Raw genomic sequence first — 27,500 nt, forward strand, 5'->3', positions numbered from 1 at the left:
ACTACTATACATCATGATACAATTCTGCTGTTGTTCTATACAACGTAGGTCAAAATAATACAATCACTGAATAATACAACAATTTTGGCAGTCTATCAGTAGAAAACTTTCATGTTATTCTACTCAACAGTGGAAGATTAGATAAATTAAATGAGAGTGAGTGAGAGAGAGAGAGAGAGAGAGAGACAGAGAGAGAGAGAGAGAGAGAGAGAGAGAGAGAGAGAGAGAGAGAGAGAGAGAGAGAGAGAGAGAGAGAGAGAGAGTTACATTTTAAGCCAATGAGATATCTCTGGAGTGGCACTGCAGACTTCTGCTTTCCTCTGGTAAAGGTCTCCAGACTGACTCCCTGCCTGACCTCTGGCTAGTGTTTTATTTCTTAAGACTGGCATTGCTACCTTCCTCTAGTATACATATAGTTTTCTAAACTCGATTCTAATGACGCTTTGACATAATGGATTGCCCCAACCTAGAATTTTATACACAGTTTTCACTCTCAGTAAGGGTTGTGAATGCCTACATACGACCATGATTAGAATTTACGAGACGACGAGTCGTGTCTCTGTTAAACAGCAGAATGTTCTAGGGAAAAAATTTGATTGCAATGTTGCAAAGTTATAATTCTATTTTCTTATGATCTACGTGAAGAAGAAGTAAGAGGAAGAAATAAGGAGATGGATAGTGCGAGGGAAGAGATTTGAAAGAAATGGAGACGGGTAGGTAGGTAGGATGGCAGTAGAGGGGGAAGACGGGTGGAGAGTAGAAGCGGTGGGCAGCATAAGTGAAAGTTCATAGTGACCAGAAGTGGCAGCATCACCTTCCAGTCTTGTAACACACAGACTCTCACTCATGTGTACCCACCACACGCATGCTGACACAATCACACACATGCTGACACAACCACACGCATGCTGACACAATCACACATGTGTCACATAGGCACTTGTGATGGTGGTCCAACACGTACATGAGTGCTAACAATTACGTATGAGTACAAACTCAATGAAGCAAGTGCAGGGCACGTCTTCTGCAGCAGACACACTCATCCTTCTCTCGCTCCCCACTAGAAACTTATTCACAAGCTAGAAACAGAGACAAAGGTGAAAGGGAAAGTCCTCCAGTGGATCAAGTTGTAACTGAACAAGAGTAGACGGTGACAGTACAAAAGCATCGAAATATATAATGATAAAATGCTCGAATCCCAAAAGATCAGTACAAGAGCCTCTACTGTTGAATATATATGTGAGTGACCTCCTGAGAGAGGATCGAATTCTAGGTGTCTTTATTGCAGTGGTCAAACAATAGTTACTGCAGCACCACCTTCCAGTACCTGCTAGATCAAGCATGTTCGGAAGGCTGAAAAAGTATATTTTCGTAACCGGCTTATTCCCGAAGCTAAGAGTGTGCATTATAATGAGACGACTCAGAGAGAGAGGATCAATAGGGAGGATATGATTAATTAACAGCAGTGATACTGACACACTGATACAAGGAGGGACGTAAGAGGTCGCTAAAAATACAAGTGAGTCACACGAACATTAGAAAGTAATTTTTTTTGTCGGACTGTGGTAGGAAAGTGGAAATAACTGGATGTAAAAGTGATGAAGGTAAACGCCGAAGAGAGTTTAGAAGGCAGCTGCGAGGGGGCGACAGTGTCCAGCGACGAGGAATGCCGGTCAAGGAGGTTCAAGAACCAGGGTCAAGAACCAAGACTGGACCTTGGTGAATAACAGATATGCAGGCACACACACACACACACACACACACACACGCACACACACACACACAATATATATATATAGTGATGCAAATTGTCTAGTGACATAACATCTGCTTGTTTACAAGACGGAAGGTTTCCTCTAGGAAAATATTAGATAATTAAAAGCAAAGTTGTGTGATGCTGACCATCGTGACTCTCAACACAGCCTCAACACTGACAACCACCTGTTGTTGGATCCTTCTTAGAACCTCCTTCACACTCTCCTTCCAACCTCTTTTGTGACGTTCTATTAATCTTCTTCTTTCCACTCAACGTTCACACAGCTTCTTGGTCAACAAAATCTTCATCTCTTCAAATCCATCAAAGCATCTCTACAGCCCATCTTCTCCTTCCTGAATTATGTTTTTCATAAAACCAAACTTTGTAATTTCTTCCCATTTTTCAACAAATTGGCCGTATCCCACCTAGGTAGGGTGAGCCAAAAAGAAAAACGAAAGTTTTACAGGAGAAGACGTTACTAGCCCCTTGTTCCTAGAATGTAAGTCACATCTTTCAACAGGCATGGCTTACGGAGGAAGAATTCTGTTCCACTTCCCCAAGGAAATTATATATATATATATATATATATATATATATATATATATATATATATATATATATATATATATATATATATATATATATATATTAAAGGTGAATACAGGAAAGAGTAAGGTTATGAGGATAACAAAAAGATTAGGTGATGAAAGATTGAATATCAGATTGGAGGGAGAGAGTATGGAGGAGGTGAATGTATTCAGATATTTGGGAGTGGACGTGTCAGCGGATGGGTCTATGAAAGATGAGGTGAATCATAGAATTGATGAGGGAAAAAGAGTGAGTGGTGCACTTAGGAGTCTGTGGAGACAAAGAACTTTGTCCTTGGAGGCAAAGAGGGGAATGTATGAGAGTATAGTTTTACCAACGCTCTTATATGGGTGTGAAGCGTGGGTGATGAATGTTGCAGCGAGGAGAAGGCTGGAGGCAGTGGAGATGTCATGTCTGAGGGCAATGTGTGGTGTGAATATAATGCAGAGAATTCGTAGTTTGGAAGTTAGGAGGAGGTGCGGGATTACCAAAACTGTTGTCCAGAGGGCTGAGGAAGGGTTGTTGAGGTGGTTCGGACATGTAGAGAGAATGGAGCGAAACAGAATGACTTCAAGAGTGTATCAGTCTGTAGTGGAAGGAAGGCGGGGTAGGGGTCGGCCTAGGAAGGGTTGGAGGGAAGGGGTAAAGGAGGTTTTGTGTGCGAGGGGCTTGGACTTCCAGCAGGCATGCGTGAGCGTGTTTGATAGGAGTGAATGGAGACAAATGGTTTTTAATACTTGACGTGCTGTTGGAGTGTGAACAAAGTAACATTTATGAAGGGATTCAGGGGAAACCGGCAGGCCGGACTTGAGTCCTGGAGATGGGAAGTACAGTGCCTGCACTCTGAAGGAGGGGTGTTAATGTTGCAGTTTAAAAACTGTAGTGTAAAGCACCCTTCTGGCAAGACAGTGATGGAGTGAATGCAGGACAAGCTACGGGGGGGGGGGGTTGAAATCTTCAGGTCAAGTACTTTCACACTTCTCAGTTCGTCATCAGGAGCTGCGCAATGTTGAAAGTGAGCAAAGTAAAGTACTTGAAAGTGAAATTACTAGAGCTAAAGACTCCCCCCCCCCCGTGGCTTGTCCTGCATAGTTAAGATCGCCTATCTGCGATTGTTTGCATGTATATATATATATACATATATATATATATATATATATATATATATATATATATACTATATATATATATATATATATATATATATATATATATTTATATATATATATATATATATATATATATATATATATATATATATTATTTTAATTAATTATTATCACACTGGCCGATTCCCACCAAGGCAGGGTGGCCCGAAAAAGAAAAACTTTCACCATCATTCACTCCATCACTGTCTTGCCAGAAGGGTGCTTTACACTACAGTTTTTTAAACTGCAACATTAACACCCCTCCTTCAGAGTGCAGGCACTGTACTTCCCATCTCCAGGACTCAAGTCCGGCCTGCCGGTTTCCCTGAACCCCTTCATAAATGTTACTTTGCTCACACTCCAACAGCACGTCAAGTATTAAAAACCATTCGTCTCCATTCACTCCTATCAAACACGCTCACGCATGCCTGCTGGAAGTCCAAGCCCCTCGCACACAAAACCTCCTTTACCCCCTCCCTCCAACCTTTCCTAGGCCGACCCCTACCCCGCCTTCCTTCCACTACAGACTGATACACTGTTTAAGTCATTCTGTTTCGCTCCATTCTCTCTACATGTCCGAACCACCTCAACAACCCTTCCTCAGCCCTCTGGACAACAGTTTTGGTAATCCCGCACCTCCTCCTAACTTCCAAACTACGAATTCTCTGCATTATATTCACACCACACATTGCCCTCAGACATGACATCTCCACTGCCTCCAGCCTTCTCCTCGCTGCAACATTCATCACCCATGCTTCACACCCATATAAAAGCGTTGGTAAAACTATACTCTCATACATTCCCCTCTTTGCCTCCAAGGACAAAGTTCTTTGTCTCCACAGACTCCTAAGTGCACCACATATATATATATACATACATATATATATATATACATACATATATATATATACATACATATATATATATACATACATATATATATATATCGTGCCGAATATGTAAAACTGGTCAATTAGCAAGAACTCATTTAAAATTAAGTCCTTTCTAAAATTTTCTCTTATACGTTTAAAGATATAATTTTTTCATTAATGTTCATGTAAAAATTTTTAATTTTGCACCAAAAGAATCTTAGAAAACTTACCTAACCTTATTATAACAAGGGCAATTTATTTTAGCCTAACCCAACTAAATATATTTTAGATTTGTTTACAATAATTTAATACTAAACAAACACAGTGAAATATATTTTTTTCGTTAGGTTCAGAATGATTTTGGGGAAATTATTGCATACACAAATTTTCCCTTGTCCTATATGGCAAGTTGAGCGTTGCTATTTAAGCCAAGATCGCAAGTTCTGCCTATTCGGCACGACATATAAATAAATAAATAAATATATATATATATATATATATATATATATATATATATATATATATATATATATATATATATATATATATATATATATATATATATATATATTCAGATATTTGGGAGTGGACGTGTCAGCGGATGGGTCTATGAAAGATGAGGTGAATCATAGAATTGATGAGGGAAAAAGAGTGAGTGGTGCACTTAGGAGTCTGTGGAGACAAAGAACTTTGTCCTTGGAGGCAAAGAGGGGAATGTATGAGAGTATAGTTTTACCAACGCTCTTATATGGGGTGTGAAGCGTGGGTGATGAATGTTGCAGCGAGGAGAAGGCTGGAGGCAGTGGAGATGTCATGTCTGAGAGCAATGTGTGGTGTGAATATAATGCAGAGAATTCGTAGTTTGGAAGTTAGGAGGAGGTGCGGGATTACCAAAACTGTTGTCCAGAGGGCTGAGGAAGGGTTGTTGAGGTGGTTCGGACATGTAGAGAGAATGGAGCGAAACAGAATGACTTCAAGAGTATATCAGTCTGTAGTGGAAGGAAGGCGGGGTAGGGGTCGGCCTAGGAAGGGTTGGAGGGAGGGGGGTAAAGGAGGTTTTGTGTGCGAGGGGCTTGGACTTCCAGCAGGCATGCGTGAGCGTGTTTGATAGGAGTGAATGGAGACAAATGGTTTTTAATACTTGACGTGCTGTTGGAGTGTGAGCAAAGTAACATTTATGAAGGGATTCAGGGAAACCGGCAGGCCGGACTTGAGTCCTGGAGATGGGAAGTACAGTGCCTGCACTCTGAAGGAGGGGTGTTAATGTTGCAGTTTAAAAACTGTAGTGTAAAGCACCCTTCTGGCAAGACAGTGATGGAGTGAATGATGGTGAAAGTTTTTCTTTTTCGGGCCACCCTGCCTTGGTGGGAATCGGCCGGTGTGATAATAAAAAAAAAAAAAAAAAATATATATATATATATATATATATATATGTATATATATATATATATATATATATATATATATATATATATATATATATACAACCATGACTCATTTTTCCCTTCATAAGTATTGTTGGTGTGACCTGTTGGTCCCGTGTCTGTACATTCAGGAAGAGTGTTAGAGAAACCTTATTAAACATAAACAGAGGAAGTGGGGGGAAGTAGAGGAAGTGGGAAGGGAGGAAGGGGGAAGCTAGGAAGGGGGGAAGGGGGAAGAGGAAAGGGGAAGGGAGGAGGGGGGAAGGGAGAAGGGGGGAAGGGAGAAGGGGCAAGGAGGGAGGAGACTTCTCTCGGGAGGATGTCTGCTAAACTTTTATCTCCATGGTGAACAAAGACATCCTCACTCTTAGGTTTTTTCTTCCTATTTCTTGGCGCTCACTTAGTTCCCCATAATTCCTGACAGGGAACTTATTAGTTTAATTTAATAGATATTTGTTTTATATAGGTTAATTTTTAATAATGCTAAGTTGGTTATCATGTACAAGGAGACAAAGACACAGTCGTGCAGACACAGTACACTTTCCCTGGTTATTATGACTCCGGTGTATTGGCCACACTTTTCCTGTCACACTTGGAATTCTTACTTAAGAACTTCATCACAGTCGAACCTTAGAACCATCCAAGTGACCCTCGAAGTGGAGAAGGACGATTTATTTGTCAAACTTCTCAAAGTTCGAAACAACTTCAAAATTCCAGTCTACAAAAAAAAAAAAAACGAAAGATTCTCTGGTTTCGCTTTGGCCATTACGTGACGGACTCCGTAATTTTCTTATGACTTATAGAATATTTATCTCAGAGCTTCCTGAAGACCCGTATAACACCGGTGCCAATTTATACATCAAACTCAAGCTTTCCTCTTATTTCATCTTAGATGGCAAAGGTAGAGCACAGCGGACACTAGAAACTCTACGAAGAGCAGTGACAGAGCAGTGACATCTGCCAATGCATTACTTCACTTGTTATTAGCGTAGCCGACAACGTTAGTCAGGTTCTCAAGCAAAGAGACATCATCGACTCACTTTTAAATTTAAAATCATTAGCAAAGCGACGAGACTAAATGTCGACGACACCACAACAGAGAAGCTGACTTGTGTATCATCTTCCATACAGAGGATGCTGCACATTCTACCCTGGCGCTACGTAACGCAGCCTGGAACAAAAGTGTGTTTCTATGTGCAACACAATCAGAACAACGACTGTGTTGCACATATAGACAAACACACCTTTTTTGTGGACTAGAAATATTCAGCACTAATCGTTAACGGAAAATCAAAAGGGTATGAGACATTGTTTTGAATCACCCGTCATACGAACCTCCAGCGCCACAGAACATTAACAATGAGCATTTATTATTGTTATATAAATGACTGAACTAATCTTGCTTGGGAGCCCAACTCCCGCTTGCATCCTGCAGGTGATGCCACCTTCTACTCGCATAACCACGTGCATTATGTATGAATAGATAAAGCGAACATTTGTGTATAAAAAAAAGATATCCTCTGCATCAAGTGTCTTCATTTACAGTCATACCTCCCATGCGACATTGCTTCCACTTGTGCTACCATGCCTTGTGCATTCCACGTACACAGTTCCCATATACTCGTACACTACAGAACACACTCTAGTGAGTCCCAAAACTCACAGGGTTCAAGACCCACCAGTTTCGTAATTTGTTTGCAGTCATCTTATTACGATATCGTGAGTCACATTCTCAGAACATGGCAACAATACTTAAGCACGCACTCCATCCTTCACTCACCACAACCCGTTACGGTCACAATGCACTTGCTAAACTAATCTTGAATTCTGTTGACCGCCACAAAAATGTTTGTGGGGTCTGACTTCCATGGCACCTCCTTACGGAAGAATATTCTACTCACATACGGAGTGCTCTGCATGTGGTAGCGATAAAACGTAAGCGGACCAAGCGGCCGCTTAAGGCCCTAGCTACTGAGGGACTCCCTAATCGTTGACCAATTGTTTCCTAACCTATCGGCCATCATGCGATCAATTGTACGAATTAATTTAATATTAAAACTGAATTTTCAGAATTGCGTTAGTTAACGGCAAGGCGAGGTCCTCTAAAGGGACTCCTAAATGCTCCACTTACGACCCATGGACCTCTAAATCTGTTACTACCCACACAGTCGCTAATTGACTTCACTTTTTCCGAAGTGCTTGTCGACCAATTTCCATAAGTACTGATCAGTGATTCAGTTGACTATGAAAGTTGAAGCCTAATTTGTATTGCACAGCCATCCTCAGAGGCGTGTATTACACAGCCATCCTCAGAGGCGTGTATTGCACAGCCATCCTCAGAGGCGTGTATTACACAGCCATCCTCAGAGGCGTGTATTGCACAGCCATCCTCAGAGGCGTGTATTGCACAGCCATCCTCAGAGGCGTGTATTACACAGCCATCCTCAGAGGCGTGTATTACACAGCCATCCTCAGAGGCGTGTATTGCACAGCCATCCTCAGAGGCGTGTATTACACAGCCATCCTCAGAGGCGTGTATTGCACAGCCATCCTCAGAGGCGTGTATTGCACAGCCATCCTCAGAGGCGTGTATTGCACAGCCATCCTCAGAGGCGTGTATTGCACAGCCATCCTCAGAGGCGTGTATTGCACAGCCATCCTCAGAGGCGTGTATTACACAGCCATCCTCAGAGGCGTGTATTGCACAGCCATCCTCAGAGGCGTGTATTGCACAGCCATCCTCAGAGGCGTGTATTGCACAGCCATCCTCAGAGGCGTGTATTGCACAGCCATCCTCAGAGGCGTGTATTGCACAGCCATCCTCAGAGGCGTGTATTGCACAGCCATCCTCAGAGGCGTGTATTGCACAGCCATCCTCAGAGGCGTGTATTGCACAGCCATCCTCAGAGGCGTGTATTACACAGTCATCCTCAGAGGCGTGTATTACACAGCCATCCTCAGAGGCGTGTATTACACAGCCATCCTCAGAGGCGTGTATTGCACAGCCATCCTCAGAGGCGTGTATTGCACAGCCATCCTCAGAGGCGTGTATTACACAGTCATCCTCAGAGGCGTGTATTACACAGCCATCCTCAGAGGCGTGTATTACACAGCCATCCTCAGAGGCTTGTACCATCATGGATTCACATTATATTTCAGATATCTTTCCTGGGTAAAATCACCTTAAATATCTATCCCTTAAGAGTGTCAATGATTTCTGTTAGTATTCGTTAAGGGTAGACATGTTTGGTGCTCAGAATCACATACACTGAAGCTCGTCCTCACCTGTCATGATGTGAACCAAATCTGAACACAAAATTCAAGGTGAGGTCGAGCGAGTGTGTAAAAGTATTAATATTATATCTGATGTTTTATACCCAGTTTTTTTTTTTTTTTTTTTTTTTTTTTTTTTTTTTTTTTTTTTTTTTTTGGATAGAAAACCAAGAATTCCAGTGAATTATTCACTTGCTCCAAAACATTGTGAGTGAATTTTGAGGTCAGTACTGATGATGACAAGCTGGATTGTCTCTCTCCGTTAATCTAGGCTAGTGGATTTATAGACAGTTGATGCCCATGCTGATCACTGTACGTTTTGCAGTGCCTTACTGAACCCCTGATAACACTAGAGTTCTGGTTCAACGTACCTGGTAACTAAGCCAGATTACATATACACTACATAAACAAATTATATATATATATATATATATATATATATATATATATATATATATATATATATATATATATATATATATATATATATATATATATATATATATATATATATATGTATATATATATATATATATATATATATATATATATATATATATATATATATATATATGCATATACAAATTTCATATACAGTACATATACAAATTACATATTCAGTACACATACAATTACATACACAGCAACATACAAATTACATATACAGTATGCCGCAGATTTGGCGTGTTGGCCATACTTTAGAGTATTTGAGAACTTTCATTCTTAGAGAGAGAGAGAGAGAGACATACAGACAGACAGACAGAGAAAGCGTATACTAGCAGAGGCAGTAGACACTTCCGGCGAGCAGGTCTGAGCGCACAAGTGAAAGCAGTGTTCGTCTGGTCTGGTCTTCCCACCTCCCGACCCGCTCCCCAGCCCACCTGCAAAAAACGCGTACACCCGCTAATACAAACACACACATGTGTATGTGTCTGTTCAACTATTTGTGATTGCAGGAGTCGATTCATAGCTCCTGGCCCCGCCTCTTCACTGATCTCTACTAAGTCCTCTCCCTGCTTCATGAGCTTTATCATACCTCCTCTTAAAGCTATGTATGGTTCCTGCCTCCACTACATCACTTCCTGACTACTCTATGACTGAAGAAATACTTCCTAACATCCCTTTGGCTCATCTGAGTCTTCAACCTAAAATTATGACCCCTTGTTTCTGTGTCCCATCTCTGGAACATCCTGCCTCTGTCCACCTTATCTATTCCACGTAGCATTTTGTATGTCGTTATCATGTCTCCCCTAACCCTCCTGTCTTCCAGTGTCGTCAGGTAGATTTTTCTTAGCCTTACTTCATAGGACATTCCCCGTAGCTCTGGAACTAGCCTTGTTGCAAACCTTCGTATTTTCTCTAATTTCATGACGTGCTTGACCAAGTGTGGATTCGAAACTGGTGCTGCATACTCCAGTATGGGCCTGACCTACACGGTGTACAGTGTCTTGAACGATTCCTTACTAAGGTATCGGAACGCTGTTCTCAGGTTTGCCAGGTTCCCATATGCTGCAGCAGTTATCTGGTTGATATGTACTTCCGGTGATGTGCTCGGTGTTAAACTCATCCCAAGATCTTTCTCCTAGAGTGAGCTTTGCAGTCTTTGGCCACCTAGCCTATACTCTGTCGGCGGTCTTCTTTGCCCTTCCCCGATCTTCATGACTTTGCATTTGGCTCGGTTAAATTCTAGAGCCAGTTGCTGGACCACGTGTCCAGCCTGTCCAGGTGTGTGTGTGTGTGTGTGTGTGTCCACGTGATAAAATTAACATATCACAGGATCTCAGATATCCAAAGAAATCACTTGGGAAACAGTGTAGTATAGTGTCAGTGTGGTATTGTGTCAGTGTGGTATTGTGTCAGTGTGGTATAGTGTCAGTGTAGCATAGCGTCAATGTAGTATAGTGTCAGTGTGGTATAGCTCAGTGTAGTATAGTGTCAGTGTGGCATAGTTCAGTGTAGTATAGTGTCAGTGTAGTATAGCGTCAGTGTTGTAAATCGTCAGTGTAGTATAGTGTAAGTGTAAAATATCGGTGTAGTATAGTGTCAGTGTAGTATTGTGTCAGTGTAAAGTATCATTGTAGTATAGTGTCACTGTAGTATGGTGTCAGTGTGGTGTAGTGCTAGTGTGGTACATTGTCAGTGCAGTACGTTTCAGTGTCAGTGTAGTATTGTGTCAGTGTAGTATAATGTCAGTGTAGTATAGTGTCAGTGTAGTATAGTGACAGTGTGGTATAGTGTCAGTGTAGTATTGTGTCAGTGTAGTATAGTGTCAGTGTAGTATAGTGACAGTGTGGTATAGTGACAGTGTAGTATGTCAGTGTAGTATAGTGTCAGTGTAGTATAGTGCCAATGTGATATAGTGTAGTGTAGTATAGTATCAGTTTAGTATAGTGTCGGTGTAGTACAGTGTCACGGTGTAGAATAGTGTTAGTGTAGTATGGTTTCAGTGTAGTGTATTATCAGTGTAGCATAGTGTCAGTGTGGTATTGTGTCAGTGTAGATTAGCGTCTGTGTGGTATAGTGTCAGTGTAGTATAGTGTCAGTGTAGTATAGCGTCAGTGTAGTATAGTGTCAGTGCAGTGTATAGTGTTGTATAGTGTCAGTGTGGTATAGTTCAGTGTAGTGTAGTGTCAGTGTAGTATAGTGTCAGTGTAGTATAGTTCAGTGTAGTGTAGTGTCAGTGTAGTATAGTGCCAATATGGTATAGTGTCAGTGTGGTATATTGACAGTGCAATATAGTGTCAATGTAGCATAGTGTCAATATGGTATAGTGTCAGTGTAGTGTAGTGACAGCGTAGTATAGTGACAGTGTAGTATAGTGTTAGTGTAGTATAGGGTCAATGTAGTATAGTGTCAGTGCAGTATAGTGCAAGTGTAGTATAGTGTCAGTGTAGTATAGTGTCAGTGTAGTATAGTGTCAATGTGGTATAGTGTCAATGTAGTATAGTGTCAGTGTAGTATATTGACAATGTGGTATAGTGTCAGTGTAGTATAGTGTCAGTGTAGTATATTGTCAGTGTAGTATAGTGTCAGAGTGGTATAGTTCAGTGTACTATAGTGTCAATGTAGTATAATGTCAGTGTAGTATAGTGTCAATATGGTATAGTGTCAATATGGTACAGTGTCATTGTAGTATAGTGTCAATATGGTATAGTGTCAGTGTAGTATAATGTCCGTGTATAGTGTCAGTGTAGTATAGTGTCAGTGTAGTATAATGTCAGTGTAACATAGTGTCAATATTGTATAGAGTCAGTGTAGTATAGTGTCAATATGGTATAATGCCAGTGTAGTACATAGTCAGTGTATAGTGTCAATGTAGTATAGTGTCAGTGTAGTATAGTGTTATTGTTGTATAGTGTCAGTGTAGTATAGTGTCAGTGTAGTATAGTGTCAATATGGTATAGTGTCAGTGTAGTATAGTGTCAGTGTAGCATAGTGGCAATGTGGTACAGTGTCAGTGTATTATAGTGTCATAGTATAGTGTCAGTGTAGTATAATGCCAGTGTAATATAGTGTCAATATGGTATAGTGTCAGTTTAGTATAGTGTTTGTATAGTGTCAGTGTAGTATAATGCCAGTGTAGTATAGTGTCAATGTGGTATAGTGTCAGTGTAGTATAGTGTCAGTGTAGTATATTGTCACAGTGTAGTATGGTGTCAGCGTAGTATAGTGTCAATATGGTATAGTGTCATTGTAGTATGGTGTCAGTGTATATTGTAAGTGTAGTATAGTGTCAATATGGTAAGGTAGTATAGTGTCAGTGTGGTATAATTCAGTGTACTATAGTGTCAGTGTAGTATAATGTCAGTGTAGTATAGTGTCAATATGGTACAGTGTCATTGTAGTATAGTGGCAATATGGTATAGTGTCAGTGAAGTATAGTGTCAGTGTATAGTGTCAGTGTACTATAGTATCAGTGTAGTATAATGTCAGTGCAGTATAGAGTCAGTATGGTATAGTGTCAGTGTAGTATAGTGTCAATATGGTATAGTGTCAGTGTAGTATAGTGTCAGTGCATAGTGTCAGTGTAGTATAGGGTAAGTGTAGTATAGTGTCAATGTTGTATAGTGTCAGTGTAATATAGTGTCAGTCTAGTATAGTGTCAGTGTGGTAGTGTCAGTGTAGTATAGTGTCAGTGTAGCATAGTGTCAATGTGATATAGTGTCAGTGTAGTATAGTGTCAGTGTATAGGGTCAGTGTAGTATAGTTTTAATGTGGTATAGTGTCAATGTAGTATAGTTTCAGTGTTGTATAGTGTCAGTGTAGTGTAGTGTCAGTGTAGTATACTGTCAGTGTGGTATAGTGTCAATGTAGTATAGTGTCAGTGTAGTATAGTGTCAGTGTAGTATAGTGGCAATGTGGTATAGTGTCAGTGTATAGTGTCAGTGTAGTATAGTGTCAGCGTACTATAGTGTCATCACCATACTTTATTAGCAGTCCTAACTCATTCTCATTCAGTCATGCCAGTGGGTATTCCTCTGAGTATCCCAGTGGGCATCCTAGTGGGAATGCCAGTAGGCATCCCAGTGGGTATCCCAGCGGGAATCCTAGTGGGCATCCCAATAGGCATCCCAGTGGGCATCACATTGGGCAACCCACTTGGCATATCATTGGACATCTCGGTGGGCATCCCATTGGAAATCCCAGTGGGTATCCCAGTGGGCATCCCAGTGGGCAAACCATTAGGGATCTGTTACAAAAAAAATGCGATTTCTAATATTGATAGAGATCTCCAGTGAATACTAGAAAGGACTGTCCTTCTAGCACCCAGCCTGTTACTGGGTGTTTGTAACAAGTAATCAGTATTCTGGTCCAATTATCCATTAGAATTTAATAAGATTCAATAGTGCTTCAGGATTACAACTGGTAGGTTACTAACTAAAGTAATTAAAATTTAATAAGTTTATTAATAACATTAAAGTTGCCTAGGCGTATATTATCTAAGTAAATTAAAGTAATCAATTGAATATAATTTAGGATACAAGTTGCTACTCTTCTCTCGTGTACAGTAGTATTGTGCTGAAGGCACATATCACATCTTTTTGACTTTTAAGTACCGTCTGGTACATTGATAACATTTAATAACATAATACATATATATACAAGTAAGTTTGTGTGTATGTGTGTAAGTGCTCTAACTAGTACGCTATGTCTCAAGACTCGACTAGACTTAACCAGTGACTGACTAAAAGTTCTCACATAAACTAACTTCTTGACCAACCTGGCAATCAGAACAGCTTGCTTGAACAATAAAGCGACTGTTAAGCTGAAATATAAGCAACAGCGACACAGAATCAGAAACAAGGAGATAATATAACGACACTAAGTAGGGACCATCTGCAGATCCTTCACAAGTCACAAAACTCCCATACTACTGAATGTAAGTTCAGCATTAGAAAATCCCCGACTGTGACAGTACACAGATACCAGTACAAATTAGGTCAGAAGCTACAGCTCAGGACCTGAGTTTCTCAGAGTGTCTATGTGACACACAACCTCAGTACAACGTCGAAAATCACTTAGTCCAGGCTATGTTCTGTGAACAGAGTTACACAGAACCAACAACAAGAAAGCGACAGAGACGATCTTCCAACAAGGGCCCACAAGGTAGAGCTGGTGTGGGACCTCTTGTTAGAAGCAATGTCCAACAGACAATAAAGCGCAGCCAAGGCCGACTCTTACTCCTGGTGAGGTGTGATCACCCAGCAACACAGAGAAGCCGGCAGTGTAACGAGCAAAGCAATAGTTAGACAATGCTGTCAGTTACTTAACACTCGAACTATGAGCACTGAATATATAAATGTTACATCCTACCTAATAATATAACTAAGTCAAATAATGATGTAAAGCAATATATTTACGATTTAGCTAATATCACAAATATAAGCAATATAAAATTATATGAGCAGGTAATATACATTATATACATTGTGACCCATTCAGGGGTCATCCCAGTGGAAATCTCAGTGGGCACCCCAGTGAGCAACTCATTGGGCATCCCAGTGGGCATCCCAGTGGGCATCCCAGTGGGCATCCCAGTGGGCAACCCAATGGGCATCCCAGTAGCAATCCAATTTTCCTCCTCTCATTTAGCGTCCCTCAAAACCCATTCATATCTCAGGCCGACTCATAACAACATTCTCCTTTCATTCCCTGTCATCTTAACTATCATCAAACCCTCGTCATCTCAGCTATCATCAAACCCTCGTCATCTCAGCTATCATCAAACCCTCGTCATCTCAGCTATCATCAAACCCTCGTCATCTCAGCTATCATCAAACCCTCGTCATCTCAGCTATCATCAAACCCTCGTCATCTCAGCTATCATCAAACCCTCGTCATCTCAGCTATCATCAAACCCTCGTCATCTCAGCTATCATCAGACCCTCGTCATCTCAGCCATCATCAAACCTTCGTCATCTTAGCTATCATCAAACTCTCGTCATCTCAGCTATCATCAGACCCTCGTTATCTCAGCTATCATCAAACTCTCGTCATCTCAGCTATCATCAAACCCTCGTCATCTCAGCTATCATCAAACCCTCGTCATCTCAGCTATCATCAAACCCTCGTCATCTCAGCTATCATCAAACCCTCGTCATCTTAGCTATCATCAAACTCTCGTCATCTCAGCTATCATCAAACCCTCGTCATCTCAGCTATCATCAAACCCTCGTCATCTCAGCTATCATCAAACCCTCGTCATCTTAGCTATCATCAAACTCTCGTCATCTCAGCTATCATCAAACCCTCGTCATGTCAGCTATCATCAGACCCTCGTTATCTCAGCTATCATCAAACCCTCGTCATCTCATCTCATCTCATCTCTTGGTAGTTTCAAGTTTAGGTTGGATAAATACATGAATGAAACGTGTTGGATTTGAGTTTATACATTTATCAGAGCTTATTGTTAGAGCAGCACTGAAAGTAGGTTGGGCAAATATTCTTTTAGTGGGATGGATTTGTGAAAGACTTGCCCAGTATGGGCCAACAGGCCTACCGAGTGTTCCTCGTTTCTTATCTTATATTTTCTTCCCGTATTTACTCTCCTCTCCCATTCCCTTTTCCCGTTCCATTTAACTCATTCTCATCTTCAATGCTGAAGTCATTACCTGATTTTTCTTATTACTGGCTGTAATCGTTTGTGTTCTCTTCCTTCTTCCCTCTTGCTACCATCACCCTCATCCTAATTATTATTAATAATATAACTGGGAGAGTAGTACCATTAACTCAATTATTTCTGCTGTTATTGTTATTATCATCCTCAGCATTAATGCATTGCTCGTTACATTCACTTTTCTTACATCATATTAACCAACCGCAGCGTAATTATCTCGGAGGCTGCCTGAGGCGGCTGGCGGCCCGAGAGAGAAGCTGCATCCCTCAGGAATCTTCCTGGATAGAGGAATTTCCGTTGCAGTGATACAAAAAATGGTTCTAAGTGTACTAAATACTGTTTTGAAAATGGTATAAAATACCGAGATGTTTATCAGTATGACATGTACAACAGTTGGGAATCTTCACTGTTGGAACGTTTCACCTACACATTAGCTTCTTCAGTCCAATACAGAGGCAGCAGGTGTAGTAGTGACATGAAGTTGATGTAATTAGTCCCTCACCCTTGTGTACCTTTAAAAATAGGTTAGACAAATACGTGAGTGGGTGTGGGTGGGTGTAGTACTTGCTTAGCATGGGTCAGTAGACCTGCACCAGTGTTCCTTAAGAACATAAGAACGAAGGAACACTGCAGAAGGCCTACTGGCCCATGTTTATGTGGATCATTCAGCTCGAAGAGTAATGGAGGCTCGATTCCCATCTGCTAATCGCTGCCCGGCCACTGACCAGTCAGGCTGTTGGTGCTCGGTATAAAAAGTTTTGGTATAAACCTTGGTAATAATTACCGACAAGTTGGTTTAGAAAGACACGTAAGCAAACACTATAACATATTTATTAGAAAACGTTTCGGTCCTGGGACCTTGATCACTTCTAATATACAGAGGTAGAAAGACATTATATAAATATAGGCGGAGAGTAAGGTGTGAGTGACGCACGTGACCTGAGGAATGTCATGTTGTGATGAGGACGGGTAGACGATGAAATCATGTGACTCCTTTGTTGTTGGGTTGGTGGTGCTTAAGTATCATGTATGCCAATGTTTTGAAATTTTGTAGTTTCCGGTGTTGCGTTCTATAGTGTCGGTGACGGCGATTAGTGAGGCTTCTAGGCACCGTCGGCGTCTGAGGTCTGGTTCGGTGAGAACGAGTTGTGCCTCATTCCAGTTCATCAAATGCCCCGTGGAGTCTCTGTGGAGGACACAGGCGTACCTTACATCGTCTCTGTTAGAGGCATTTCGATGCTCATTCAGGTGGACTACAAGATCTCTGCCTGTCTTGCCTACATATTTCTTGGGACAGAACCCACAGGGGATAGTGTAGACGCCTGCTGTAGAACTTAGAGGTGTGGGGCTGCGATTCGTAGTGAGGTCTTTGATAGATGACGTGTTTATGGTGGAAACGTTGATGTTACTCATAGCAAGTGCCCGGCGAGTATTCGTGGCAACATCACCACATGGGAGTACTATGAACTGCTTAGGGGGCTGTTCCATGGACGGTTTGTTGAGGATAGCTTGTGCCTTGAGTCTCCAATCTCGGATGAAGAAAGATGGGAATTGAAGACGAGTAAAGGCTTGTGTTATGTAAGTGCATTCTTCTTCTAGAAAACAAGGGCTGGAGATGTGAAGAGCTCTCAAGAAGAAGCAAATGAGGAGTCCTCTCTTAGTGCGGGTGTCTTGGTGTGAATAAAAGTGTATAAGATCGTCCTTGTTGTTAGGTTTTCTGTACACTTTGAAGAGAAGTTTGCCACTGTCGGGAGATCTGCACAGGAGAACGTCGAGGAAAGGAAGTTTGCCATCATTTTCGAGTTCAAGTGTAAACTTTATTGATGGTTCAACTGCATTGATCTTGTTGAGAAGGGCCTGGATATTGAGACGTCTCGGATAGAAAACGAATGAATCATCAACGTATCTTCGGAACCGACACATCTTCCTAGAAGACTGTCTTGCTGAGATGGTGGTACCACGGTCCACTCCTCGACAACTGACTACATCTAGACACCCTTTCTCTCCTGCTGTTTACGCCTACCTTAGAGAAAGCTCTGATGAACTGCGACATGCTCAGAAGGAGGCCTCATTACTTGCCGCTCAGATTCGTGCTTCACTTCCTACTCCTGACAGAAGAACTGCAGAATATATACTCAGCCAAATTACCACTGCCAACATCCAACAGAAATTGAAGCTATCACGAAAACTACAAGACCTGTGCTCCCACAGCAAATGGAGCGAAATGGGACGACCAGAAATCATAAATAACTTATCTTCCTATACACTAACCGTCACCGAGACAGAAGCCCTCAGCCTAGGGCTCAAGTTTACTACCGGCATCAACAAGAAACATAATCTGGTGGATATGGTAACCAAGAACCAACCTTTTGGAGGCTCCGAGTTTCAAAAAGGCTTTGTTCAAGGAATTATCACTGCTGCAGCTACTGAGCCTTCAAGACCGGTCATTCCCAGAAGATACATCCAAGCACTCAGGGACTTGGCCAACAACGATGATATCGTCATTACAACCGCTGACAAAGGAGGTGGTGTGGTGTTACTCAACACTGTCGACTACAACAATAAAGTTTTAAATCTTCTCAATGATGCCAACACATACCAGCCTGTATCAGAATCAGTGCTACTTCAAAGTACCCAGACTTTTCTTCAAAAAGCTCGTAGCATCTTACGAAAATCAGAACAAGGCAAAAAACTACTTAAACTTTTACCAGGTCAACCGAAACCAGCACACCTGTATGGCCTTCCTAAGACACACAAACCTGGCATCCCACTACGGCCTATCACTTCGGGCATAGGGAGTGCACCACACAGATTAGCCGGCCACCTTGCCAAATACCTTTCAGCACTTCTGGGCACCATCAGTCAAGCCCACCTCAAACACGCAGGTGACCTTCTCTCCCGAATTTCCAACCTGAATGTCAAAAACAAAAGCATGGCTTCCTTCGATGTCACAGCCCTCTTTACCAACGTTCCTACTGACGCTGCAATCAACATTCTGAGACAGAGGCTCACTGAAAACCACGACCTCCCTTTACCTCTTCTAGATTTCATCAGTCTAGTGGAACTTTGTGTTAATTTCAACTTCTTCAAGTATCAGGACAACTGTTACAAACAATGCTTTGGGATGGCAATGGGCAGCCCGCTCAGTGCTGTGCTTGCCAACCTCTTCATGGAAAACCTGGAGACAGAGAAATTCAACAGCCTCATTCCCAACACCGTTACCTGGCTAAGATACGTTAATGATGTATTGGTTTTCTATCCGAGACGTCTCAATATCCAGGCCCTTCTCAACAAGATCAATGCAGTTGAACCATCAATAAAGTTTACACTTGAACTCGAAAATGATGGCAAACTTCCTTTCCTCGACGTTCTCCTGTGCAGATCTCCCGACAGTGACAAACTTCTCTTCAAAGTGTACAGAAAACCTAACAACAAGGACGATCTTATACACTTTTATTCACACCAAGACACCCGCACTAAGAGAGGACTCCTCATTGGCTTCTTCTTGAGAACTCTTCACATCTCCAGCCCTTGTTTTCTAGAAGAAGAATGCAATTACATAACACAAGCCTTTACTCGTCTTCAGTTCCCATCTTTCTTCATCCGAGATTGCAGACTCAAGGCACAAGCTATCCTCAACAAACCGCCCATGGAACAGCCCCCTAAGCAGTTCATAGTACTCCCATGTGGTGATGTTGCCACGAAAACTCGCCGGGCACTTGCTATGAGTAACAACGTTTCCACCATAAACACATCATCTATCAAAGACCTCACTACGAAACGCAGCCCCACACCTCTAAGTTCTACAGCAGGCATCTACACTATCCCCTGTGGGTTCTGTCCCAAGAAATATGTAGGCGAGACAGGCAGAGATCTTGCAGTCCGCCTGAATGAGCATCGAAATGCCTCTAACAGAGACGATGTAAGGTACGCATGTGTCCTCCACAGAGACTCCACGGGGCATTTGATGAACTGGAATGAGGCACAACTCATTCTCACCGAACCAGACCTCAGACGCCGACGGTGCCTAGAAGCCTCACTAATCGCCGTCACCGACACTATAGAACGCAACACTGGAAACTACAAAATTTCAAAAACATTGGCATACATGATACTTAAGCACCACCAACCCAACAACACAGGGGTCACATGATTTCATCGTCTACCCGTCATCATCACAACATGACATTCCTTAGGTCACGTGCGTCACTCACACCTCACTCTCCGCCTATATATATATAATGTCTTTCTACCTCTGTATGTTAGAAGTGATCAAGGTCCCAGGACCGAAAAGTTTTCTAATAAATATGTCATAGTGTTTGCTTACGTTGTCTTTCTAAACCATAAAAAGTTTTACATGACTTAATGAACCACTACAGAGAGTGGGGAACTGTGTTCCACTAGAAGCATCTTCTCCTAAGTGTCTCCCTCACTCACACAGCTGGTTCATTGTGTTATTCCAGCCACACAGCTGGTTCATTGTGTTATCCCAGCCACACAGCTGGTTCATTGTGTTATCCCAGCCACACAGCTGGTTCATTGTGTTATCCCAGCCACACAGCTGGTTCATTGTGTGACACCAGTCACAGCTGGTTCATCTGTGTTGTCCTAGTCACACAGCTGGTTCATCTGTGTAATCTCAATCACGCAGCTGGCTCATTGTGTGACCCCAGTCACACAGCTGGTTCATCTGTGTGATCCCAATCACACAGCTGGCTCATCTGTGTAATCCCAATCACACAGCTTGTTCATCTATGTGGTCCCAATCACACAGCTGGTTCATTGTGTGGCCCCAGCCACACAGCTGGTTCATTGTGTGACCCCAATCACACAGCTGGTTCATCTGTGTGATCCCAATCACACAGCTGGTTCATCTGTGTGATCCCAATCACACAGCTGGTTCATCTGTGTGATCCCAATCACACAGCTGGTTCATCTGTGTGATCCCAATCACACAGCTGGTTCATCTGTGTGATCCCAATCACACAGCTGGTTCATCTGTGTGATCCCAATCACACAGCTGGTTCATCTGTGTGATCCAAATCATACAGCTGGTTCATTGTGTGATCCCAATCACACAGCTGGTTCATCTGTGTGATCCTAATCACACAGCTGGTTCATCTGTGTGATCCCAATCACACAGCTGGATCATTGTGTGATCCCAATATTCAACTGGCGATTGTGTCAAGTGATAAAGAATTAGACACATGTACAACATCTGGATATCTTTGCTTGTAGATATTCCACCATCCAATGCCTTTATCCACTATTTGCTGTATATATTTCTATTGTGTACATGTACAGATAAAGTCACACGATAGCGAGAACCGTCTACAAGTCAAGATATCCAGATGTTGTACATGTATCTAATTCATCATTTTGTCGGAATTACATACCACTGAAATGAAACTTGTATCAACTACTTCCTGTCATCATCGGATTTCTACGCATTTTAGAACAGTCATACAGACGAATCTCCACAAATGTATTATACTGTAGCTGTCGTATAAGTTGCTTTGTGTCGTAGAGACGTTGAAGATTGAGACACTTATGCAGCATATGGGAATCTTTATTCAGGAAACGTTTCCTGAATAAAGATTCCCATATGCTGCATAAGTGTCTCAATCTTCAACTTGTCGGTTTTTCAAACCATTCATCACAACTGTCGTAGAGACGTACTTTAAAGCCTTATATTATTGAATAAATACTATATATTTCGTTTCTCAATATATCTCAAATCATCAATGTGGATAAGTGTAAGGTACTAGCCCTTGGTAATGAAAATAACCCTCGAAGCTATAATCGAGGTGAAGTACAGCTTGATCATACAGAATGTGAAAAGGACTAGGGAGTCATGGTGAGCAGAAATCTAAAGCCAAGACAGCAGTGCCTAAGTGTGTGCAACAAGGCCAACAGATTACTTGGATTTATCTCAAGAAGTTTAAGTAACAGAAGTCCAAAAGTTATTTTACAGCTCTATACATCACTAGTGAGGCCTCATTTAGATTATGCTGCTCAGTTTTGGTCTCCTTACTACAGGATGGATATAGACTCATTAGAGAACATACAGAAAAGAATGACTAAAATAATTTACTGTGTAAGGAACCTCTCATATGAAGATAGACTTAAAACCTTAAATCTCCACTCTCTGGAGAGGAGTAAAATGAGGGGAGATATCATTGAGGTGTATAAGTGGATGACGGGCATAAACAAAGGAGATATTAATAAAGTATTGAGGGTATCGAACCAGGTAAGAACCAGAAATAATGGATTTAAGTTGGATAAATTTAGATTTAGAAAGGACATAGGTAAGTACTGGTTTTCTAACAGAGTTGTAGATGCGTGGAACAGTCTTCCCAGTAGGGTGATAGAGGCTAGGACCTTGGGAAGCTTTAAGAAGAGATTGGACAAATATATAAGTGGGAGGGGCTGGGTTTGATTGGTGTCATTGGGTACGGGAATTAATTCTTGGGTATCTTTGGGTAAAGGTCATTTTGATAAGGACCTGCCTTGTATGGGCCAGTAGGCCTTCTGCAGTGTTCCTCCATTCTTATGTTCTTATGGTTGGTAGGTAAGACACATAGGCAACAGTTAGGCAACTTTATTCCGAAACGTTTCACCTACACAGTAGGCTTCTTCAGTCGAATACAGAAAGTAGGCAGGAACAGTAGAGATGTGAAGACGATGTAATCAGTCCATCACCCTTGAAGTCGTAGAATTTGAGGTTGTCAGTCCCTCAGCCTGGAGAAGTTCAATTCCATAGTCAGGAACTATCTGAAGATCAAGCGACATTGCGGAGACTTAAATACTGTGGGAAGGAGAGGTGCAGAGTAGTAGTAGAAGTAAGAATGTAGCCACTGAGAGGTCAGGTCCCTCTCAGATCCAACAGTTCTCACTTGAAAGGGTTGTCCAAGGTGTTTTCTGTACCAAGAGGCCAAGTGTTGCAGTGTCTGACAAGATGAACATCAAAATGGTATACAATAACGACAGGTTGGTTGGTAACACACATAGGCAACAGTTAGGCAACTTTATTCCGAAACGTTTCGCCTACACAGTAGGCTTCTTCAGTCGAATACAGAAAGTAGGCAGGAACTGAGGGAGGGACTGACAACCTCAAATTCTACGACTTCAAGGGTGAAGGACTGAGTACATCGTCTTCACATCTCTACTGTTCCTGCCTACTTTCTGTATTCGACTGAAGAAGCCTACTGTGTAGGCGAAACGTTTCGGAATAAAGTTGCCTAACTGTTGCCTATGTGTCTTACATGTAAAAAAATTGTTTGTGCAATTAAAGACAGGGGAGAACTGAGATATCTCCAGATCTCTGTTCAGAACCAATTATTAACGTATATTCCAGTTTTACCAGTACTGCGAGTGCGTCACTGACTGGTACTGCGAGTACGTCACTGACTGGTACTGCGAGTACGTCACTGACTGGTACTGCGAGTACGTCACTGACTGGTACTGCGAGTACGTCACTGACTGGTACTGCGAGTGCGTCACTGACTGGTACTGCGAGTACGTCACTGACTGGTACTGCGAGTACGTCACTGACTGGTACTGCGAGTACGTCACTGACTGGTACTGCGAGTGCGTCACTGACTGGTACTGCGAGTACGTCACTGACTGGTACTGCGAGTACGTCACTGACTGGTACTGCGAGTGCGTCACTGACTGGTACTGCGAGTACGTCACTGACTGGTACTGCGAGTACGTCACTGACTGGTACTGTGAGTACGTCACTGACTGGTACTGTGAGTGCGTCACTGACTGGTACTGCGAGTACGTCACTGACTGGTACTGCGAGTACGTCACTGACTGGTACTGTGAGTACGTCACTGACTGGTACTGCGAGTACGTCACTGACTGGTACTGTGAGTACGTCACTGACTGGTACTGCGAGTACGTCACTGACTGGTACTGTGAGTACGTCACTGACTGGTACTGTGAGTGCGTCACTGACTGGTACTGCGAGTACGTCACTGACTGGTACTGCGAGTACGTCACTGACTGGTACTGTGAGTACGTCACTGACTGGTTCTGTGAGTACGTCACTGACTGGTACTGCGAGTACGTCACTGACTGGTACTGTGAGTACGTCACTGACTGGTACTGTGAGTGCGTCACTGACTGGTACTGCGAGTACGTCACTGACTGGTACTGCGAGTACGTCACTGACTGGTACTGTGAGTACGTCACTGACTGGTTCTGTGAGTACGTCACTGACTGGTACTGTGAGTACGTCATTGACTGGTACTGCGAGTACGTCATTGACTGGTACTGTGAGTACGTCACTCACTGGTTCTGCTAGTACGTCACTGACTGGTACTGTGAGTACGTCACCGACTGGTACTGCGAGTACGTCACTGACTGGTACTGGTAGTACGTCACTGACTGGTACTGTGAGTACGTCACTGACTGGTTCTGTTAGTACGTCACTGACTGGTACTGTGAGTACGTTACTCACTGGTTCTGCTAGTACGTCACTGACTGGTACTGTGAGTACGTCACTGACTGGGACTGGTAGTACGTCACTGACTGGTACTGGTAGTACGTCACTGACTGGTACTGTGAGTACGTCACTGACTGGCACTGTGAGTACGTCACTGACTGGTACTGTGAGTACGTCACTGACTGGTACTGCGAGTACGTCACTGACTGGTACTGTGAGTACGTCACTGACTGGCACTGTGAGTACGTCACTGACTGGTACTGTGAGTGCGTCACTGACTGGTACTGCGAGTACGTCACTGACTGGTACTGTGAGTACGTCACTGACTGGCACTCAGAGTACGTCACTGACTGGTACTGTGAGTACGTCACTGACTGCTACTGTAAGTACGTCACTGATTGGTACTGTGAGTACATCACTGACTGGTACTGTGAGTACGTCATTGACTGGTACTGCGAGTACGTCATTGACTGGTACTGTGAGTACGTGACTCACTGGTTCTGCTAGTACGTCACTGACTGGTACTGTGAGTACGTCACTGACTGGTACTGCGAGTACGTCACTGACTGGTACTGTGAGTACGTCAATGACTGGTACTGTGAGTACGTCACTGATTGGGACTGGTAGTACGTCACTGACTGGTACTGGTAGTACGTTACTGGCTGGTACTGCTAGTACGTCACTGACTGGTACTGCTAGTACGTCACTCACTGGTACTGCTAGTACGTCACTGACTGGTACTGCTAGTACGTCACTGACTGGTACTGGTAGTACGTCACTGACTGGTACTGCTAGTATGTCACTCACTGGTTCTGCTAGTACGTCACTGACTGGTACTGCTAGTACGTCACTCACTGGTATTGCTAGTACGTCACTCACTGGTACTGATAGTACGTCACTGACTGGTACTGTTAGTACGTCACTAACTGGTACTGCTATTACGTCACTGACTGGTACTGCTAGTACGTCACTGACTGTTACTGCTAGTACGTCACTGACTGGTACTGCTAGTACGTCACTGAATGGTACTGCTAGTACGTCACTCACTGGTACTGCTAGTACGTCACTGACTGGTACTGCTAGTACGCCACTAACTGGTACTGCTATTACGTCACTCACTGGTACTGCTAGTACGTCACTGACTGTTACTGCTAGTACGTTACTGACTGGTACTGCTAGTACGTCATTCACTGGTACTGCTAGCACGTCACTGACTGGTACTGTTAGTGCGTCACTAACTGGTATTGCTATTACGTCACTGACTGGTACTGCTAGTACGTCACTGACTGGTACGGCTAGTACGTCACTTACTGGTACTGCTAATACATCACTGACTGATACTGCTAGTACGTCACTGACTGGTACTGCTAGTGCGTCACTGACTGGTACTGCTAGTACGTCCCTCACTGGTACTGCTAGTACGTCACTCACTGGTACTGCTAGTACGTCACTGACTGGTACTGCTAGTACGTCACTGACTGGTACTGCTAGTACGTCACTGACTGGTACTGCTAGTACGTCACTGACTGGTACTGCTAGTACGTCACTCACTGGTACTGCTAGTACGTCACTCACTGGTACTGCTAGTACGTCACTCACTGGTACTGCTAGTACGTCACTCACTGGTACTGCTAGTACGTCACTCACTGGTACTGTTAGTACGTCACTAACTGGTACTGCTAGTACGTCACTGACTGGTACTGCTAGTACGTCACTGACTGGTACTGCTAGCACGTCACTGACTGGGACGAGACGGAATCGTGTCAACAATGGAACCAGACGGACTCGTGTCAACAATGGAACGAGACGGAATCGTGTCAACAATGGAACCAGACGGACTCGTGTCAACAATGGAACGAGACGGACTCGTGTCAACAGTGGAACGAGACGGACTCGTGTCAACAATGGAACGAGACGGACTCGTGTCAACAATGGAACCAGACGGACTCGTGTCAACAATGGAACCAGACGGACTCGTGTCAACAATGTAACGAGACGGACTCGTGTCAACAATGGAACGAGACGGACTCGTGTGGAACCAGACGACTCGTGTCAACAGTGGAACGAGACGGACTCGTGTCAACAATGGAACGAGACGGACTCGTGTCAATAATGGAACAGACTCGGTCAACAATGGAACCAGACGGACTCGTGTCGTGTCAACAATGGAACCAGACGGAACGTGAGAACCAGATGGACTCGTGTCAACAATCAGACGGACTCGTGTCAACAATGGAACGAGACGGACTCGTGTCAACAATGGAACGAGACGGAATCGTGTCAACAATGGAACCAGACGGACTCGTGTCAACAATGGAACCAGACGGACTCGTGTCAGTGGAACACGGACTCGTGAACAATGGAACAGACGGACTCGTGTCAACAATGGAACCAGACGGACTCGTGTCAACAATGGAACGAGACGGAGTCAACGATGTAACCAGATGGACTCGTGTCAACAATGGAACCAGACGGACTCGTGTCAACAATGGAACGAGACGGACTCGTGTCAACAATGGAACGAGACGGACTCGTGTCAACAATGGAACCAGACGGACTCGTGTCAACAATGGAACCAGACGGACTCGTGTCAACAATGGAACCAGATGGACTCGTGTCAACAATGGAACCAGACGGACTCGTGTCAACAATGGAACGAGACGGACTCGTGTCAACAATGGAACGAGACGGACTCGTGTCAACAATTTCTTGACCTTGGCATGTATTACGTTCAGTGGGTAATGGCTGGGCACAATGACCAATAAACTGATGGAGAAGCAACTTACATAAAGGAATAAACTGCGGGATAATAGGACACATCTCTTACTGAGAGACAAAAGTAGTAATAGTAGTGGTATTAGTAGTAGTAA

The 27,500-nt window shown here is 43.0% G+C and overlaps 1 protein-coding gene across 1 annotated transcript in view; it reads left to right on the top strand.

Annotated features, from left to right (window-relative positions):
• The window catches only part of LOC128687781 (mucin-2-like), a 565,626-nt gene that overhangs the window by 42,413 nt on the left and 495,713 nt on the right, over positions 1-27,500 (top strand). The window lies entirely within an intron of this gene.

This window comes from Cherax quadricarinatus, chromosome 1 (assembly GCF_038502225.1).
Source record: "Cherax quadricarinatus isolate ZL_2023a chromosome 1, ASM3850222v1, whole genome shotgun sequence".
In the NCBI taxonomy this organism is placed as follows: domain Eukaryota; kingdom Metazoa; phylum Arthropoda; class Malacostraca; order Decapoda; family Parastacidae; genus Cherax; species Cherax quadricarinatus.